Source organism: Cyclopterus lumpus, chromosome 11, assembly GCF_009769545.1.
Source record: "Cyclopterus lumpus isolate fCycLum1 chromosome 11, fCycLum1.pri, whole genome shotgun sequence".
Classification (NCBI taxonomy): Eukaryota; Metazoa; Chordata; class Actinopteri; order Perciformes; family Cyclopteridae; genus Cyclopterus; species Cyclopterus lumpus.
Window position 1 is genome coordinate 1,688,697 of NC_046976.1, and position 21,042 is coordinate 1,709,738.

Genomic DNA, 21,042 nt, shown 5'->3' on the forward strand with positions numbered 1-21,042 from the left:
GCATCATCTGTCATATACGTTGCAGGACCAAAGGAAATCTCAGGGTCGTGGGTTCGAGCCCCACGTTGGGCTATATTGTTTTAGGCAAGAAATGAACCTGAGATGAATGTCCTCACCGTCAGACCAATGTTTAAGTTGGGCTCCAACTCACGATGCCACAAGCATCCCAGTCCAATGATTTCCTCACTGTTGTAAATAGCATCATCTATGATATATGTCGCAGTACTGAAGGCATTCCGTTTGAACAGCCGCCCACGGCACAAAATAACATCTCCCAAGAATAAGCTCCAAGTCACAACCTCTTTTTTTATCGTTTATGAAACATCACCAACAACCTACCTTGTGTTTTTTTGTAAAGTACCAACTACCCTTTTAGACAGCTAAATTATCTTTGACTCTCACAGCCTTTGATTCCTCTCATTACGGGTAACTAGCATCATCTGTCATATACGTTGCAGGACCAAAGGAAATCTCAGGGTCGTGGGTTAGAGCCCCACGTTGGGCTATATTGTTTTAGGCAAGAAATTAACCTGAGATGAATGTCCTCACCGTCAGACCAATGTTAAAGTTGGGCTCCAACTCACGATGCCACAAGCATCCCAGTCCAATGATTTCCTCACTGTTGTAAATAGCATCATCTATGATATATGTCGCAGTACTGAAGGCATTCCGTTTCAACAGCCGTCCACGGCACAAAATAACATCTCCCAAGAATAAGCTCCAAGTCACAACCTCTTTTTTTATCGTTTATGAAACATCACCAACCACCTACCTTGTGTTTTGTAAAGTACCAACTACCCTTTTAGACAGCTCAGTTATTTATTTGACTCTCTCAGCCTTCTATTCCTCTCATTAATGGTAACTAGCATCATCCGTCAAATACTTTGCAGGACCAAAGGCATTACTTATACTAAGTAGTTGATTGTATACAATAGCATTACCCAAAGAGGGGCTCGAACCCACTACCCTTTTTCTTATGTGCTATGCCTGACTAGCTCAGTCGGTAGAGCATGAGACTCTTAATCTCAGGGTCGTGGGTTCGAGCCCCACGTTGGGCTATGTTGTTTTAGGCAAGAAATGAACCTGAGATGAATGTCCTCACCGTCATTCCAATGTTAAAGTTTGGCTCCAACTCACGATGCCACAAGCATCCCAGTCCAATGATTTCCTCACTGTTGTAAATAGCATCATCTATGATATATGTCGCAGTACTGAAGGCATTCCGTTTGAACAGCCGTCCACGGCACAAAATAACATCTCCCAAGAATAAGCTCCAAGTCACAACCTCTTTTTTTATCGTTTATGAAACATCACCAACAACCTACCTTGTGTTTTTTTGTAAAGTACCAACTACCCTTTTAGACAGCTAAATTATCTTTGACTCTCACAGCCTTTGATTCCTCTCATTACGGGTAACTAGCATCATCTGTCATATACGTTGCAGGACCAAAGGAAATCTCAGGGTCGTGGGTTAGAGCCCCACGTTGGGCTATATTGTTTTAGGCAAGAAATTAACCTGAGATGAATGTCCTCACCGTCATACCAATGTTAAGTTGGGCTCCAACTCACGATGCCACAAGCATCCCAGTCCAATGATTTCCTCACTGTTGTAAATAGCATCATCTATGATATATGTCGCAGTACTGAAGGCATTCCGTTTGAACAGCCGTCCACGGCACAAAATAACATCTCCCAAGAATAAGCTCCAAGTCACAACCTCTTTTTTTATCGTTTATGAAACATCACCAACAACCTACCTTGTGTTTTTTTTTAAAGTACCAACTACCCTTTTAGACAGCTAAATTATCTTTGACTCTCACAGCCTTTGATTCCTCTCATTACGGGTAACTAGCATCATCTGTCATATACGTTGCAGGACCAAAGGAAATCTCAGGGTCGTGGGTTAGAGCCCCACGTTGGGCTATATTGTTTTAGGCAAGAAATTAACCTGAGATGAATGTCCTCACCGTCAGACCAATGTTAAAGTTGGGCTCCAACTCACGATGCCACAAGCATCCCAGTCCAATGATTTCCTCACTGTTGTAAATAGCATCATCTATGATATATGTCGCAGTACTGAAGGCATTCCGTTTGAACAGCCGTCCACGGCACAAAATAACATCTCCCAAGAATAAGCTCCAAGTCACAACCTCTTTTTTTATCGTTTATGAAACATCACCAACAACCTACCTTGTGTTTTTTTGTAAAGTACCAACTACCCTTTTAGACAGCTAAATTATCTTTGACTCTCACAGCCTTTGATTCCTCTCATTACGGGTAACTAGCATCATCTGTCATATACGTTGCAGGACCAAAGGAAATCTCAGGGTCGTGGGTTAGAGCCCCACGTTGGGCTATATTGTTTTAGGCAAGAAATTAACCTGAGATGAATGTCCTCACCGTCAGACCAATGTTAAAGTTGGGCTCCAACTCACGATGCCACAAGCATCCCAGTCCAATGATTTCCTCACTGTTGTAAATAGCATCATCTATGATATATGTCGCAGTACTGAAGGCATTCCGTTTCAACAGCCGTCCACGGCACAAAATAACATCTCCCAAGAATAAGCTCCAAGTCACAACCTCTTTTTTTATCGTTTATGAAACATCACCAACCACCTACCTTGTGTTTTGTAAAGTACCAACTACCCTTTTAGACAGCTCAGTTATTTATTTGACTCTCTCAGCCTTCTATTCCTCTCATTAATGGTAACTAGCATCATCCGTCAAATACTTTGCAGGACCAAAGGCATTACTTATACTAAGTAGTTGATTGTATACAATAGCATTACCCAAAGAGGGGCTCGAACCCACTACCCTTTTTCTTATGTGCTATGCCTGACTAGCTCAGTCGGTAGAGCATGAGACTCTTAATCTCAGGGTCGTGGGTTCGAGCCCCACGTTGGGCTATGTTGTTTTAGGCAAGAAATGAACCTGAGATGAATGTCCTCACCGTCATACCAATGTTAAAGTTTGGCTCCAACTCACGATGCCACAAGCATCCCAGTCCAATGATTTCCTCACTGTTGTAAATAGCATCATCTATGATATATGTCGCAGTACTGAAGGCATTCCGTTTGAACAGCCGTCCACGGCACAAAATAACATCTCCCAAGAATAAGCTCCAAGTCACAACCTCTTTTTTTATCGTTTATGAAACATCACCAACAACCTACCTTGTGTTTTTTTGTAAAGTACCAACTACCCTTTTAGACAGCTAAATTATCTTTGACTCTCACAGCCTTTGATTCCTCTCATTACGGGTAACTAGCATCATCTGTCATATACGTTGCAGGACCAAAGGAAATCTCAGGGTCGTGGGTTAGAGCCCCACGTTGGGCTATATTGTTTTAGGCAAGAAATTAACCTGAGATGAATGTCCTCACCGTCAGACCAATGTTAAAGTTTGGCTCCAACTCACGATGCCACAAGCATCCCAGTCCAATGATTTCCTCACTGTTGTAAATAGCATCATCTATGATATATGTCGCAGTACTGAAGGCATTCCGTTTCAACAGCCGTCCACGGCACAAAATAACATCTCCCAAGAATAAGCTCCAAGTCACAACCTCTTTTTTTATCGTTTATGAAACATCACCAACAACCTACCTTGTGTTTTTTGTAAAGTACCAACTACCCTTTTAGACAGCTAAATTATCTTTGACTCTCACAGCCTTTGATTCCTCTCATTACGGGTAACTAGCATCATCTGTCATATACGTTGCAGGACCAAAGGAAATCTCAGGGTCGTGGGTTAGAGCCCCACGTTGGGCTATATTGTTTTAGGCAAGAAATTAACCTGAGATGAATGTCCTCACCGTCAGACCAATGTTAAAGTTGGGCTCCAACTCACGATGCCACAAGCATCCCAGTCCAATGATTTCCTCACTGTTGTAAATAGCATCATCTATGATATATGTCGCAGTACTGAAGGTATTCCGTTTCAACAGCCGTCCACGGCACAAAATAACATCTCCCAAGAATAAGCTCCAAGTCACAACCTCTTTTTTTATCGTTTATGAAACATCACCAACCACCTACCTTGTGTTTTGTAAAGTACCAACTACCCTTTTAGACAGCTCAGTTATTTATTTGACTCTCTCAGCCTTCTATTCCTCTCATTAATGGTAACTAGCATCGTCCGTCAAATACTTTGCAGGACCAAAGGCATTACTTATACTAAGTAGTTGATTGTATACAATAGCATTACCCAAAGAGGGGCTCGAAACCACTACTCTTTTTCTTATGTGCTATGCCTGACTAGCTCAGTCGGTAGAGCATGAGACTCAGGGTCGTGGGTTCGAGCCGCATGTTGGGCTATGTTGTTTTAGGCAAGAAATTAACCTGAGATGAATGTCCTCACCGTCAGACCAATGTTAAAGTTGGGCTCCAACTCACGATGCCACAAGCATCCCAGTCCAATGATTTCCTCACTGTTGTAAATAGCATCATCTATGATATATGTCGCAGTACTGAAGGCATTCCGTTTCAACAGCCGTCCACGGCACAAAATAACATCTCCCAAGAATAAGCTCCAAGTCACAACCTCTTTTTTTATCGTTTATGAAACATCACCAACCACCTACCTTGTGTTTTGTAAAGTACCAACTACCCTTTTAGACAGCTCAGTTATTTATTTGACTCTCTCAGCCTTCTATTCCTCTCATTAATGGTAACTAGCATCATCCGTCAAATACTTTGCAGGACCAAAGGCATTACTTATACTAAGTAGTTGATTGTATACAATAGCATTACCCAAAGAGGGGCTCGAACCCACTACCCTTTTTCTTATGTGCTATGCCTGACTAGCTCAGTCGGTAGAGCATGAGACTCTTAATCTCAGGGTCGTGGGTTCGAGCCCCACGTTGGGCTATGTTGTTTTAGGCAAGAAATTAACCTGAGATGAATGTCCTCACCGTCATACCAATGTTAAAGTTTGGCTCCAACTCACGATGCCACAAGCATCCCAGTCCAATGATTTCCTCACTGTTGTAAATAGCATCATCTATGATATATGTCGCAGTACTGAAGGCATTCCGTTTGAACAGCCGTCCACGGCACAAAATAACATCTCCCAAGAATAAGCTCCAAGTCACAACCTCTTTTTTTATCGTTTATGAAACATCACCAACAACCTACCTTGTGTTTTTTTGTAAAGTACCAACTACCCTTTTAGACAGCTAAATTATCTTTGACTCTCACAGCCTTTGATTCCTCTCATTACGGGTAACTAGCATCATCTGTCATATACGTTGCAGGACCAAAGGAAATCTCAGGGTCGTGGGTTAGAGCCCCACGTTGGGCTATTTTGTTTTAGGCAAGAAATTAACCTGAGATGAATGTCCTCACCGTCAGACCAATGTTAAAGTTGGGCTCCAACTCACGATGCCACAAGCATCCCAGTCCAATGATTTCCTCACTGTTGTAAATAGCATCATCTATGATATATGTCGCAGTACTGAAGGTATTCCGTTTCAACAGCCGTCCACGGCACAAAATAACATCTCCCAAGAATAAGCTCCAAGTCACAACCTCTTTTTTTATCGTTTATGAAACATCACCAACCACCTACCTTGTGTTTTGTAAAGTACCAACTACCCTTTTAGACAGCTCAGTTATTTATTTGACTCTCTCAGCCTTCTATTCCTCTCATTAATGGTAACTAGCATCATCCGTCAAATACTTTGCAGGACCAAAGGCATTACTTATACTAAGTAGTTGATTGTATACAATAGCATTACCCAAAGAGGGGCTCGAAACCACTACTCTTTTTCTTATGTGCTATGCCTGACTAGCTCAGTCGGTAGAGCATGAGACTCAGGGTCGTGGGTTCGAGCAGCATGTTGGGCTATGTTGTTTTAGGCAAGAAATTAACCTGAGATGAATGTCCTCACCGTCAGACCAATGTTAAAGTTGGGCTCCAACTCACGATGCCACAAGCATCCCAGTCCAATGATTTCCTCACTGTTGTAAATAGCATCATCTATGATATATGTCGCAGTACTGAAGGCATTCCGTTTCAACAGCCGTCCACGGCACAAAATAACATCTCCCAAGAATAAGCTCCAAGTCACAACCTCTTTTTTTATCGTTTATGAAACATCACCAACCACCTACCTTGTGTTTTGTAAAGTACCAACTACCCTTTTAGACAGCTCAGTTATTTATTTGACTCTCTCAGCCTTCTATTCCTCTCATTAATGGTAACTAGCATCATCCGTCAAATACTTTGCAGGACCAAAGGCATTACTTATACTAAGTAGTTGATTGTATACAATAGCATTACCCAAAGAGGGGCTCGAACCCACTACCCTTTTTCTTATGTGCTATGCCTGACTAGCTCAGTCGGTAGAGCATGAGACTCTTAATCTCAGGGTCGTGGGTTCGAGCCCCACGTTGGGCTATGTTGTTTTAGGCAAGAAATTAACCTGAGATGAATGTCCTCACCGTCATACCAATGTTAAAGTTTGGCTCCAACTCACGATGCCACAAGCATCCCAGTCCAATGATTTCCTCACTGTTGTAAATAGCATCATCTATGATATATGTCGCAGTACTGAAGGCATTCCGTTTGAACAGCCGTCCACGGCACAAAATAACATCTCCCAAGAATAAGCTCCAAGTCACAACCTCTTTTTTTATCGTTTATGAAACATCACCAACAACCTACCTTGTGTTTTTTTGTAAAGTACCAACTACCCTTTTAGACAGCTAAATTATCTTTGACTCTCACAGCCTTTGATTCCTCTCATTACGGGTAACTAGCATCATCTGTCATATACGTTGCAGGACCAAAGGAAATCTCAGGGTCGTGGGTTAGAGCCCCACGTTGGGCTATATTGTTTTAGGCAAGAAATGAACCTGAGATGAATGTCCTCACCGTCATACCAATGTTAAAGTTTGGCTCCAACTCACGATGCCACAAGCATCCCAGTCCAATGAATTCCTCACTGTTGTAAATAGCATCATCTATGATATATGTCGCAGTACTGAAGGCATTCCGTTTGAACAGCCGTCCACGGCACAAAATAACATCTCCCAAGAATAAGCTCCAAGTCACAACCTCTTTTTTTATCGTTTATGAAACATCACCAACAACCTACCTTGTGTTTTTTTGTAAAGTACCAACTACCCTTTTAGACAGCTAAATTATCTTTGACTCTCACAGCCTTTGATTCCTCTCATTACGGGTAACTAGCATCATCTGTCATATACGTTGCAGGACCAAAGGAAATCTCAGGGTCGTGGGTTAGAGCCCCACGTTGGGCTATATTGTTTTAGGCAAGAAATTAACCTGAGATGAATGTCCTCACCGTCAGACCAATGTTAAAGTTGGGCTCCAACTCACGATGCCACAAGCATCCCAGTCCAATGATTTCCTCACTGTTGTAAATAGCATCATCTATGATATATGTCGTAGTACTGAAGGCATTCCGTTTCAACAGCCGTCCACGGCACAAAATAACATCTCCCAAGATAAAGCTCCAAGTCACAACCTCTTTTTTTAATCGTTTATGAAACATCACCAACAACCTACCTTGTGTTTTTTTGTAAAGTACCAACTACCCTTTTAGACAGCTAAATTATCTTTGACTCTCACAGCCTTTGATTCCTCTCATTACGGGTAACTAGCATCATCTGTCATATACGTTGCAGGACCAAAGGAAATCTCAGGGTCGTGGGTTAGAGCCCCACGTTGGGCTATATTGTTTTAGGCAAGAAATTAACCTGAGATGAATGTCCTCACCGTCAGACCAATGTTAAAGTTGGGCTCCAACTCACGATGCCACAAGCATCCCAGTCCAATGATTTCCTCACTGTTGTAAATAGCATCATCTATGATATATGTCGCAGTACTGAAGGTATTCCGTTTCAACAGCCGTCCACGGCACAAAATAACATCTCCCAAGAATAAGCTCCAAGTCACAACCTCTTTTTTTATCGTTTATGAAACATCACCAACAACCTACCTTGTGTTTTTTTGTAAAGTACCAACTACCCTTTTAGACAGCTAAATTATCTTTGACTCTCACAGCCTTTGATTCCTCTCATTACGGGTAACTAGCATCATCTGTCATATACGTTGCAGGACCAAAGGAAATCTCAGGGTCGTGGGTTAGAGCCCCACGTTGGGCTATATTGTTTTAGGCAAGAAATTAACCTGAGATGAATGTCCTCACCGTCAGACCAATGTTAAAGTTGGGCTCCAACTCACGATGCCACAAGCATCCCAGTCCAATGATTTCCTCACTGTTGTAAATAGCATCATCTATGATATATGTCGTAGTACTGAAGGCATTCCGTTTCAACAGCCGTCCACGGCACAAAATAACATCTCCCAAGATAAAGCTCCAAGTCACAACCTCTTTTTTTAATCGTTTATGAAACATCACCAACCACCTACCTTGTGTTTTTTTGTAAAGTACCAACTACCCTTTTAGACAGCTAAATTATCTTTGACTCTCACAGCCTTTGATTCCTCTCATTACGGGTAACTAGCATCATCTGTCATATACGTTGCAGGACCAAAGGAAATCTCAGGGTCGTGGGTTAGAGCCCCACGTTGGGCTATATTGTTTTAGGCAAGAAATTAACCTGAGATGAATGTCCTCACCGTCAGACCAATGTTAAAGTTGGGCTCCAACTCACGATGCCACAAGCATCCCAGTCCAATGATTTCCTCACTGTTGTAAATAGCATCATCTATGATATATGTCGCAGTACTGAAGGTATTCCGTTTCAACAGCCGTCCACGGCACAAAATAACATCTCCCAAGAATAAGCTCCAAGTCACAACCTCTTTTTTTATCGTTTATGAAACATCACCAACCACCTACCTTGTGTTTTGTAAAGTACCAACTACCCTTTTAGACAGCTCAGTTATTTATTTGACTCTCTCAGCCTTCTATTCCTCTCATTAATGGTAACTAGCATCATCCGTCAAATACTTTGCAGGACCAAAGGCATTACTTATACTAAGTAGTTGATTGTATACAATAGCATTACCCAAAGAGGGGCTCGAAACCACTACTCTTTTTCTTATGTGCTATGCCTGACTAGCTCAGTCGGTAGAGCATGAGACTCAGGGTCGTGGGTTCGAGCCGCATGTTGGGCTATGTTGTTTTAGGCAAGAAATTAACCTGAGATGAATGTCCTCACCGTCAGACCAATGTTAAAGTTGGGCTCCAACTCACGATGCCACAAGCATCCCAGTCCAATGATTTCCTCACTGTTGTAAATAGCATCATCTATGATATATGTCGCAGTACTGAAGGCATTCCGTTTCAACAGCCGTCCACGGCACAAAATAACATCTCCCAAGAATAAGCTCCAAGTCACAACCTCTTTTTTTATCGTTTATGAAACATCACCAACCACCTACCTTGTGTTTTGTAAAGTACCAACTACCCTTTTAGACAGCTCAGTTATTTATTTGACTCTCTCAGCCTTCTATTCCTCTCATTAATGGTAACTAGCATCATCCGTCAAATACTTTGCAGGACCAAAGGCATTACTTATACTAAGTAGTTGATTGTATACAATAGCATTACCCAAAGAGGGGCTCGAACCCACTACCCTTTTTCTTATGTGCTATGCCTGACTAGCTCAGTCGGTAGAGCATGAGACTCTTAATCTCAGGGTCGTGGGTTCGAGCCCCACGTTGGGCTATGTTGTTTTAGGCAAGAAATTAACCTGAGATGAATGTCCTCACCGTCATACCAATGTTAAAGTTTGGCTCCAACTCACGATGCCACAAGCATCCCAGTCCAATGATTTCCTCACTGTTGTAAATAGCATCATCTATGATATATGTCGCAGTACTGAAGGCATTCCGTTTGAACAGCCGTCCACGGCACAAAATAACATCTCCCAAGAATAAGCTCCAAGTCACAACCTCTTTTTTTATCGTTTATGAAACATCACCAACAACCTGCCTTGTGTTTTTTTGTAAAGTACCAACTACCCTTTTAGACAGCTAAATTATCTTTGACTCTCACAGCCTTTGATTCCTCTCATTACGGGTAACTAGCATCATCTGTCATATACGTTGCAGGACCAAAGGAAATCTCAGGGTCGTGGGTTAGAGCCCCACGTTGGGCTATATTGTTTTAGGCAAGAAATTAACCTGAGATGAATGTCCTCACCGTCAGACCAATGTTTAAGTTGGGCTCCAACTCACGATGCCACAAGCATCCCAGTCCAATGATTTCCTCACTGTTGTAAATAGCATCATCTATGATATATGTCGCAGTACTGAAGGCATTCCGTTTGAACAGCCGTCCACGGCACAAAATAACATCTCCCAAGAATAAGCTCCAAGTCACAACCTCTTTTTTTATCGTTTATGAAACATCACCAACAACCTACCTTGTGTTTTTTTGTAAAGTACCAACTACCCTTTTAGACAGCTAAATTATCTTTGACTCTCACAGCCTTTGATTCCTCTCATTACGGGTAATTAGCATCATCTGTCATATACATTGCAGGACCAAAGGGGGCTATCTCGTTTTAGGCACGTAATTAACCTGATATGAATCTGTTTACCGTCAGACCAATGTTCAAGTTGGGCTACAACTCACGATGCCACAACCATCCCAGTCTTATGATTTACTCACGCAGTGCTAAGAAATCAGAAGGCTATACCGTTTTCTCTCTTTTTAGAAAATGAGAAACAGATGGATAATGTGGCCTTTTTGGTTGATATTACTTCACATCTGAATGAACTGAATTTGAGGCTACAGGGCAAGGACAATTAAATTCGTGAACTGATGACAGCTGTCCACTCCTTTCAAATGAAACTTGAGTTGTTCAAGAAGACCTGCAGGGAGACTTTACACACTTCCCAGCAGTGCAGGAATAGGTTCAGGGAGAGAGAGATGTGTCTTTTTTTGTTGACTTCATTGATAAGCTGATCATAAACTTCAGCAACCGTTTTGACAGCTTCAGCTTTGGACAGTAGCTCACCATGTTCATTCAGAACCCATTCATCATCACTGATGTCAGAGGCTTCTCAAAGGAAGTCACGCAGCACTTTAAATGGGTAAATCCTGGGCCTCTCCAGATGCAACTGGTTGATCTCTAATCAGATGTGTCCATGAAAAAGCAGTTTCTAAGAACTGACCCGTCCACTTTTTGGCTCCAAATGGTCCCTGAGACAGCTTTCCCAGGTCTGAGGAAAGTTGCCATATACATCTTAACCATGTTTGGCTCCACCTACAACTGTGAGGCAGCTTTCTCCACAATGAATATCATCAAAAATAAATATCGTTCCAGGCTCACGAATGAGCATCTCCACATGTGGATGAGAATGGCCCTGACTCTATTCAAGCCCAGATTTAAAATCCTGGCAGGACAAACTAGAGCTCAATTCTCCCACTGAGCAAAAAAGTGGGGGAATGAGATATAAGAGTGAAGCTCTAAAACTGTTAAATTGTTAAGATATGTTTTATTTGTGATTTATTATCTGTAAAATTGGTTGAGACTGTGAAACGGAAACGGGGAAATCTAAGCTTTTCCTCCCTTTATTTTATTTTTAAGTTAAGCAATTTATTTGAACATGCACAGTTTTCACTTTGTATTTATTTTATTTTAAAATGCAGCACTACTTTTATTTAGTTCATGAGAGAACATTATACATATCTGCAGTCACACATATGTCCAGTTCTATGTTACGTGATAAGAAATATTGTTAAAAATTGTTTTAATCGTACTGAACTCATTTGATTTGACAGGTATTGATTAATGAAAATGTTGATACAACTACCAGGCTACTTAAATATATATCACACTAAATAGTTAGACATTATGATCTTTTGGACCTTTGCTTCAAGAAAATTTCTCTAACTGGACCTCTTTAAATTTGAGTTGAATACCCCTGATCATACCCCTATCATATATGTTGCAGGACGGAAAGCATTACTTTAACCGAGCAGTCGATAGTATACAATAGCATTATCCAAGGTGGGGCTCAAACGTACAACCTCTTTTATGTTGTCTTTTGCCCGGCTAGCTCGCGGAGGCAAATCGTGTATAGCTGGAACTTACTGACAGTCAATGAAATTGCAGCATTACTAACGTTGTCCAAGGTTCTGTCAGCTGGCTGGCCACTGCTTGTGGTTCAACACAAACTCTCTCCCTCTTGTCTTCACAGGTTCAGTGCGAGCGGCAGTTGGTGAGGACAGCAGGGGCAGAGACGTGTGGTACAAAAGACAAAGAGTACAATAAGTTGCAACATATCCATTACCATCCTAATAAAAATAAATATGATTGAAATTCAGTTCCTACTAACTAATGCTGGAGTGTTGTCCATTACTTTGTCTCTCTGTTTGATGATTACCTGGATCTGTCTGTGGCCTAGGAGTCGTACTGAGATTGTGAATCTGGTTCGACAGCAGAATCCGCAGGAGGCGCGCTGCCTTGAGGAGGTGGATTCAGGGCCAGTGCAGTGTCTGTCTTGGTCCTGTGCTGGTCCCAAGCAAGAGGAATTTGGTGACAACCAGGCTCAACGTACTGCAGGCCAAACTTCTCTCCAGTGCTCTATTAGATACATTTGGATTAACTGGAGGGACTTAATTAAGAGACTTATTAGAGCAGCCTGATAATAAGGAACTGCAGTAACCTAGTCTAGAAGTAACACATGTGTGAACCAGCTTTTCTGCAGCGCTTTGAAACAAGATTTGCATCATTTCTGAAATGTTACGTAGGTGAAAATATGCAGTCCTTGAGATTTGTTTTACGTGGGAATTAAAGGACAATTTATGGAGTGTTTCTTGATAATATTGCCTAAAGGAAGCATATATAATGTAAATAAAATTGGTCCAAGCACAGAACCTTGTGGAACTCCGTGACAAACGTTGGTGGTCATTGAGGCTTCATCGTTTACAAATACAAATTGAGATCGATCTGATAAATAGGATTTAAACCAACTTAGTGCGGTACCTGAAATGCCAAACGACTGATCCAGTCTCTGTAATAGGATGTCATGGTCAATGGTGTCGAACGCAGCACTAAGGTCTAATAATACCAGTACGGAGATGAGTCCTTTACCTGATGCAATTAGGAGGTCATTTGTAATTTTCACCAGTGCTGTCTCTGTGCTGTGGTGTTTTCTAAATCCTGACTGAAACTCCTCAAATAAACTATTCTGATGTAGGAAGTCACACAACTGATTTGTGACTACTTTCTCAAGGATCTTAGAGAGGAAGGGAAGGTTAGAGATCGGTCTGTAGTTTGACAACACCTCTGGATTAAGAGTGGGCTTCTTCAGGAGAGGTTTAATTACAGCTACTTTGAAGGAATGTGGTACATGGCCTGTTAGCAAAGACACATTAATAATATCTAATAGAGAGGTGCCAATTAAAGGAAAAACATCTTTAAGCAGCCTCTTTGGGATGGGGTCCAAGAGACAGGTAGATGGTTTAGAAGAAGAAACCGTTGAAGACAATTGGTCAATGTGGCAGTGGGGTGTGGTTAGGCTCGGCTGCAGAGTGGGTGGAGCGTGGGTGTGGTTCAGGGAACGGTGTCGGGACAGGTCTAATCAACCTCAGCTCGGGTGAGGGTTAATCAGCCCAGCTGCGGTTAATGAGTGTGTGTGTGTGTGTGTGTGGGTGTCTGTTTTTCCCTCAAAAGGGGCAGTAGTGACGGGGAACTGGAGGGCAGCGCGACAAGAGTGCGGAAGTACTGTGTTTGTGTGCGATACCCAATAAAAGAGCTTTTGTGAACCCCAAATAACCCTCGTTGCTTTGTCTCTTTCCGTCCAAGACTCACAGGATAATGTGAGAGCGTCTACAGTCAAGGTTGATGGGAGAAAAGCCATCCAAATATACATCGGGGCATACAGCCATTTCCAAGGCCACTCCACTTGAGGTGACACTGAATGACAATTATCTGGTTGGTTGCTGATTTATTTTAAGTCTGTTGTCTTTGTATGTAACATTTTGTATGTTTTTATTTGTTCTAAAATAATTCTTTCCCTGTTCTGTTTTTTAGTCAGTAATTTGTGATGTTATGTGGTTACACCGCCATCTTGTCAATAAAATAGACAATTTCAATGGAATTTTATATTGGCTAAATAAGGAAAAACCTCTTCTAAAAGTCATCAATGTGATGAAGAAATACTACGACTAATTTCACTTGTGTAGCATACGTAAAATAGCTTACGTAACTACAAAACAATCCTACCAATTATAATCCAAACCAAAATCCTTTCATAAAGTAGTTTTGTTTGCTAAACCGAAACCATGTTGTAACCTGTGAACACAGACATTTATTTAGTATGTTTTGGATGTAGCGGCAATTGACACATGTACAACTGACACTGTAGAGGGATACATGGAGCCTCGTAGTTTGAAGTATAGAGCCACTGACCTAGCTGCTGATTCAATATTTCAGTGGTAGACAGACTGACTAACATTGTCATACCTAAAGCCATAACGCCAGCATGTCTAAAAACTAATACCAAGGATGCTGATTGTTAAACACCTACACATCATACTCACAAAGCTCAATCCATAAATGTAACTTTAAAAAAAAAAAAACATATTGAAGCATATGAGCTACTTCACTGCGTGATCTGTTCAGTTCTCTAGCTTTAATACAGTGCATGGCTTTGTGTAATCCACTGCAGACAATCATTGTTGGACTCCTCCAATCCAGCGGACCTGCTCTGACCACAGAGCAGCAAACAATGACAAGATTACATTTTATATTGAAATATTCAATGGTTGAGCTCAGACGTAATCCCATGATTAATCAACCCTCTCTGAGAGCTTACATTGATCTTTAAAGAATAAAAGACTAAGTACATCCTTTTGAAGGCACGAAGAGAATACATGCCAAAATAAGTTTGTTTTTTGTTGGTTGGGGGATGTAGGAAGTTACATTCTATGCAAGTCCACATAGCTATTTATTATTTTGTTGATGTAGGTTCATTGTAGATAAAGCTTCCCAAGGAAAAAATTGCAAAGACGAAAAGTCCTGGGTTTATTTTTGCTGAGCTTAATTATATTTCTAAATGCTTCAGTGAGGTTTTCAAGAGCAGCTATCTGTAATGTGTAATATTTCATATTTATGAAGCATCTGCATAATAAAGATAAGGTATTCAATTAACCGAGCCATAAAAAAACTCCATGTTATTAAATATTAATCATTCCACATATTGCTTTGATTTCTAACTGCTTAATTACAAACATGCTGCTCTGCTGCTGCACTGTTAGTTAGGCATGTTGTTGTCTTTTAGGAGACTATGAAGTGTTTAGCAAAGCACTTCATACGCAGCAATAAAAGCATGTGTGAGCTCAGTGAGGGCCACCCAGTCCCGCTCACACAACCCATTGCTTTACATGCACAGCATGTCACCATTTATGTGGTTTCCCTTATAGTATTCCAAATATTAAAGTAACATGCAGCTGGTTATGAGACTCATGTGGTCATGAACCATATAAGGTTTTCTTATCTGTTGTCCCTAGCACATGATTTGTTATTTCTTAAATAAAAGCTTTTTCCATATTTTTTTCTGAACTGTTTGTTAAACTAAAAATGTATATATTTGCCCACTACTCTATATATATATATATATATATATATATATATATATATATATATATATATATATATATACGACTGTATACTGAATTGATGTTCGGAAGGATCCTGCTCAATGTTGAATTTGGGATATTAAAAGAACTGAAATATAACTCATTTTTTAAATTATCCAAATATCAAGTATATGGCTCATATTTGACTGGGGTAAGGCTGGTGTGTTTGTGTGAAATGAAACAAACTGTAAGCTCATTTGTGTGTGTGTGTTTGGTGTGTGTGAGGAGACTGAAGGTCAAACAACCACCAGTTAAAGGTCAATACAAAAGGCTTGTAACATTTTAGCTGCTGATCAAACACACAGCATATAAAGTTTGATATAGATTAATTAAATGTAAATGTGAAACAAAATGTCAGAAAAAAACACCTTTTGAATAACCTTCCCTTTCTGATATTGTGACCGTTTTATCCTTGTCGCCATCGAGGGACATTTAGGGATTTATGACAAATTCCATTGTCAAATAAAATGAGAGCCCTGGAAATTGCCGTTTTCAGGGGTTTTGCTTAAGTGTCAATCACACGCACACACACACACAATCAGTGAATTGAAGTGGCGCTGTTTTAATGTGTTGATGTGTTTTGAAGCTACAATACACAAAAGCAGGTCTGGCAGACAGGGGCCGAAATCAGCTTTTTAGCCTGCCAGCCATGGAGGTTGCAGACCAAGCTCCCCTCAGCTCTGCAGCATGAAATCCAGGGCTGTAGAGGGGGATTTGGCGTCTTGGTCTAAAGCCAAGCAGGGAATTGCATGACTGGCCATCACTGGCAGCTACACCCAAACCCAGAGACGCTTCCCCTCTTATCTGCCCCTCACCATCATGCTGCCGCAGCTCCTACCTCGTGGTGCATAAGCAATATTTCCAGCCAGCGTCCTCCCCAAACCCTCCCGAGAGATTTATCTGGCTGTTGAAGTAGAAAATGAATATTTTACAGTTCACTTGTCTGATCAATTACCTACAAGCTGTTGCTGTATGTTGTGGCTGGTCGGAGAGAGCGCTTGTAGGTAGTGATGGAAAGGTCCATAGGGAGCCTCCTCCTCTTCCACAACAACAGCAACAAAAAGAGCAAAGGACTTGTGAATGAGACGGTCCCTGGTGAGCCACTCCTTTTTGTATGCACACAGCTGGAATTGTTGCAAAACAAAATTAAAGCTTTTAGGCGATAATTAGCACACCCTAATTACAAGAGGTAACAGACACACTGTTCTGATTAGAAGTAGCCAAGTGCTCCTTGATTCAAGGCCAATTTAAATATGTACTAAATAAATATATAATCTCATCAGTGTTCACTGATTAACTGATTAACCCCTAACCCTAACCCTTAACATCCATCTGCATGTAGTGCCTTAAGATAAGATAAGACCTTTATTCATCCCCAAGGAAATTATGCCTTCAAGGAATTTCTCTCTGATAATTATTGCAACTACTTCCTTGAATATAATAATAGCGCTTATAGTTAGGGCTGAATCAGGTTTGCCCTGGTCCAGCCCCTTGATATGCTGCTATAGGCTTATAGGCTGCTGGGGGATGTTTTAGGATACACTGAGCACCTATCTCCTCTTCTCTCTCTCCCTATGGTTAAATTTACATCTCTTCATTGCACATTACTAACTCTACTTCCTCCCCTCATTGGTCTGGCCTCTTTCGCGCTGCCTCATGCCTGGTGGGCCGGCCTCCTGCCTCTGTCGCCCTGCTGATGCGCCCTGTGGCTTGTCAAATGCCGCTGCATGGTCTGTAACCTTGGTTTCAGGTTCCCTTCTAGTGTCACGGACTTGTCAGGGACAGCATGTCCTTTCCAGCCCGTCATTTCACAATGAACCTCTTTTTTCACAGGAAACGTTCAGTTACCCCTAGTGTCATGCATACAGTCTTTTTCTTAAAAATAAACTTACAACGTCGGTTTATTCAGTTTTTAGGTTTACTCACGCAACAAAACTACTTGTTAGATTTAGGCAGCACGTTGCTAGACTTTGGAAAATATCATGGTTGGGGTTGCAATAAGTATATTTGTTAGGTAAATAAGCATGCGCGTTACGTAGCCAATGTAAATTAACAAATTGATGGTAATTAAGTCAACACTAACTTCTTTTCACCTGGGACACAAGGCTTGTTTATGCTTCCTTTATTATTATTATTATTATTATTATTATTATTATTTTATTACATTATCCAAAGGCAGGGTTCACCTGGACAGGTGTCCAGTTTATCACAGGGCACACGTAGATAAGCTCACATTCACACCTTTAGAGTCCAATTGGGCTGTGGGAGGAAGCCGGAAAAACCCGAAGGGAACCCACGCTGACACAAGGAGAACGTGCAAACTCCACAGAAGAACAAGGACTGAGAACTGAGGTAACAGTGCTAGCCACTACACCACCATGCAGCCCTCCTTAGTGTTATTATTATTATTATTATTATTATTATTATTAATTTTATCATAATGTGTCAATGTCTGTGTTTTGTTAAATTGATTGATTGAAGCATCACTCTGTAACACCGCTGTCTGTAGTTCCAATAACTTCAACAGAGTGATACATTTCTCAATAGTTCTTTGCGTCAAACCAATATCAGGAGTTGCAAACTTCCTGTTAAACTTTCATGCATATCCTACAAATAATTTAAGATGATCAACTTTACAGTTATTTATCAGGATCTCCAGTATTTGGATCAAGTAGCCTCTAAAGAAGAGACTGCCACTACCCATACCCAGGTTAAATAAATAGCGGTAAAAAAAAAAAAGTCAACTGTGAATAAAGTCTGTTGATTTGGAAATCAATTGTTACAAACACATGTGCTACAAACTGAAGTGTGTGACCCCAGTTTCTGAGCCCCGACTGCTTTGACCTCTTTAGAAGAAGGACTACGGTGTGATTTTTACCTCATGTCTGCATGCTGCTGATTTCCTCTGAAGCCTGAATTAGAGAAGTGTCTGATTGTGTCTCAATCAAACACATCCCTTGTCCTGCAATCAATGCCCTGATTGCAGGACAATGTGCTTGGTAGTTTTAATAATGGAGTACTTATTCATCAGAGGACATTCAGACGTGGAAGTTCGCAAACCCTGCAATCCCCTCACGCTGTAATCTTAAACTGATCACATCTTCAACATACTGAAAAACATAGACAGTGTGAAGTTTTATTTGGCAAACAATAATAAATAAAAGAAATAAGCAAGTTAAAGAGTTTTGTCAGCGAACAATCTGACCCTAATCATTCTTATGCCCCATTTTACGTTTCCACACAGAATGGTATAAACATATGTTTAACATTTAGATGCAAAAAAAAGATTTAAAAAATGATATTATAGTACATTATATATACACTGAGGAAAAAGTGATGAAGAAATGCAGGTACAAATATGTTTGCAGACATCAGACTCATCCACTCGTACTACTCTTTCCACCTTGAATATCATATTAAAGCAAATTGAACATGACAATTACCAGCAATTATAATCTCTTTCATGTTCATGTTTCATGTTCAAGTTTAATGAAAGATTTAATTGAATCAGCTGCTCTCTTGATGGCATCACTATTGCAGATGCAGTTGAAGTTTCTAATGCTGAAAGAATGTGAAAACAAGACATACACTGTTGTGGGGTTTCCATCTGTGAATAAGACATTTCTACATTGCAGTCAAGTCAGAAAAAATTACATTTTCCCATTATGACAAAGTAAGGTAACTAAAATTACATTTCACTTTTCATACATGTAAAATAAAAGGCCAAATCCACCATGTGCCACTGTGCATCCAAATCCTTTTTTTGACCACGGTAAATCCAAATAAGACTGGAAAAAGCATCGTACAAGCTATAAGAAAGGTTTCAGCAACCTCACCCTTCATTCAACTTGCAAGGCATATCTTTGAAAAGATCATGGTGGAATTTATCTGATGAAAACAGCCGGCATGTCTGCTAGAGAATAACCACACCACGAGTGCTGAAGCAAAAACACAAATACTGTGACATTCAAATACCAGAATCTTGTGTATATGGCCTGCTCCCGAAGTCTACGCCTCCGATGTATGAATGGGTAAATAATTAATCCGGATGGGCAGGTGGCGCCTTGCATGGTACCCACGGTTATCAGTGTATGAATGGGTGTGAAAGACGTGTGATGTAAAAGCACTTTGAGTCTACAAATATATTTTTTTATGATTTCTTCATCACTTTTTCCTCAGTATATTTACTTTATTACCTTTTGCATGTAATGTTAAACAAATGCTCATACCATTCTGTGTGAAAAGGTAAATGGGGTATTGATTGCGCTCTGAAAAAAATTCTTTAACTTGCTTATGTCTTTTATTTATTATTGTCTGAAAACTTGAAAGGTCCTCTACAAATACAAGTCCATTTACCATTCACCACAGTGTATTTTCACTTCATTAAAGTTAATTGCAACCTTCTGGTTACCTAAACATGTTGTATTCAGCATTCGATTGTACTCATATTTCTGTTTGTAAAAAACTAGATGATGACAGCAAACAGGCCAAACTCAAGTGTTCAACGCCCAACCAATGACATACTAATACAAATATGTTGGCCCTGCTGCGAATGGGGCAAAAAGTTTAGCAAAATGAATTTAGCAAAAACTAGGGCACGTACCCAGATTTATAAATGGGTTTGGGAGTGATTATTTTTGGCCTGGGTGGTGTAAATGAAATCTGACTTTTTTTTGCCTCTGTTTATCAGGAGGGAGATGATAAAATAATCCGGATTGGGAAAATTGCTGGATTACACAGAAAATCATCACAATGGCAGTGATTGAGACTTTGCAAAGTACAGATCATCACGTCCGATATGGAAAAAAGTAATTTCAGCTTTGTGAATTTGAACAGTTATTCCATGCTAAGAGCTGTAACAAAGGTTTTAGTAATCCTCACCCTTCATTCAACATGCAAGGCATACATGATTGAAAAGATTATTTGATGAAAACGGCTGGCATATGTGTGCTGGAGAATGGCCACGCTAAATGTGCTCATGCAACGGCACAGAACGTGGCTGCTCTTTCTCCAGAATCCAGTGAAGGTGGAAACCTTGAATTATGAACACAAATCATCTCCATCATCAGTGCTCCTTTTATCTGTCCTAGCCAACAGAATCAATTCCATCTCAAGCTCATCAACTCATTTGTGAAACGTTGGAAATTAATTTCAGTCCAGTCTTGCTGACGGTGACAAAGCACATTCACTAATGATGTTGTTACCATAGTGACAGTGTGGGACAAAGCATGGCGCTGCACCTTCAATTTCTAAAGTACAAACTTTCTTTTCTTTTCAGTAATATCATGATTTATTCAGCATGTCCGTATTCAGTTCAATGAGGTTCCATGCTTGCACTGCTTCTGCAAATAGGCTGTTAAATGCACACACTGTGAACTACCAGCAAGAGGAAGGCATGCATCAACTGTCCATTGAGAAAGCAGAACGGAGACAACGCTATAATGAT

At 40.6% G+C, this 21,042-nt stretch overlaps 5 non-coding genes across 5 annotated transcripts; all 5 read left to right on the forward strand.

Moving 5' to 3' along the window:
- The first annotated feature begins 985 nt into the window (after positions 1–985).
- Positions 986–1,058, forward strand: trnak-cuu. Its single transcript has one exon. It is a non-coding gene; the product is annotated as a tRNA-Lys (tRNA).
- Positions 1,059–2,836: 1,778 nt separating this feature from the next.
- Positions 2,837–2,909, forward strand: trnak-cuu. The gene has a single exon. It is a non-coding gene; the product is annotated as a tRNA-Lys (tRNA).
- A 1,890-nt stretch (positions 2,910–4,799) lies between these two features.
- Positions 4,800–4,872, forward strand: trnak-cuu. Its single transcript has one exon. It is a non-coding gene; the product is annotated as a tRNA-Lys (tRNA).
- Positions 4,873–6,330: 1,458 nt separating this feature from the next.
- trnak-cuu lies at positions 6,331–6,403 on the forward strand. Its single transcript has one exon. It is a non-coding gene; the product is annotated as a tRNA-Lys (tRNA).
- Positions 6,404–9,595: 3,192 nt separating this feature from the next.
- trnak-cuu lies at positions 9,596–9,668 on the forward strand. The gene has a single exon. It is a non-coding gene; the product is annotated as a tRNA-Lys (tRNA).
- Positions 9,669–21,042: the final 11,374 nt, after the last annotated feature.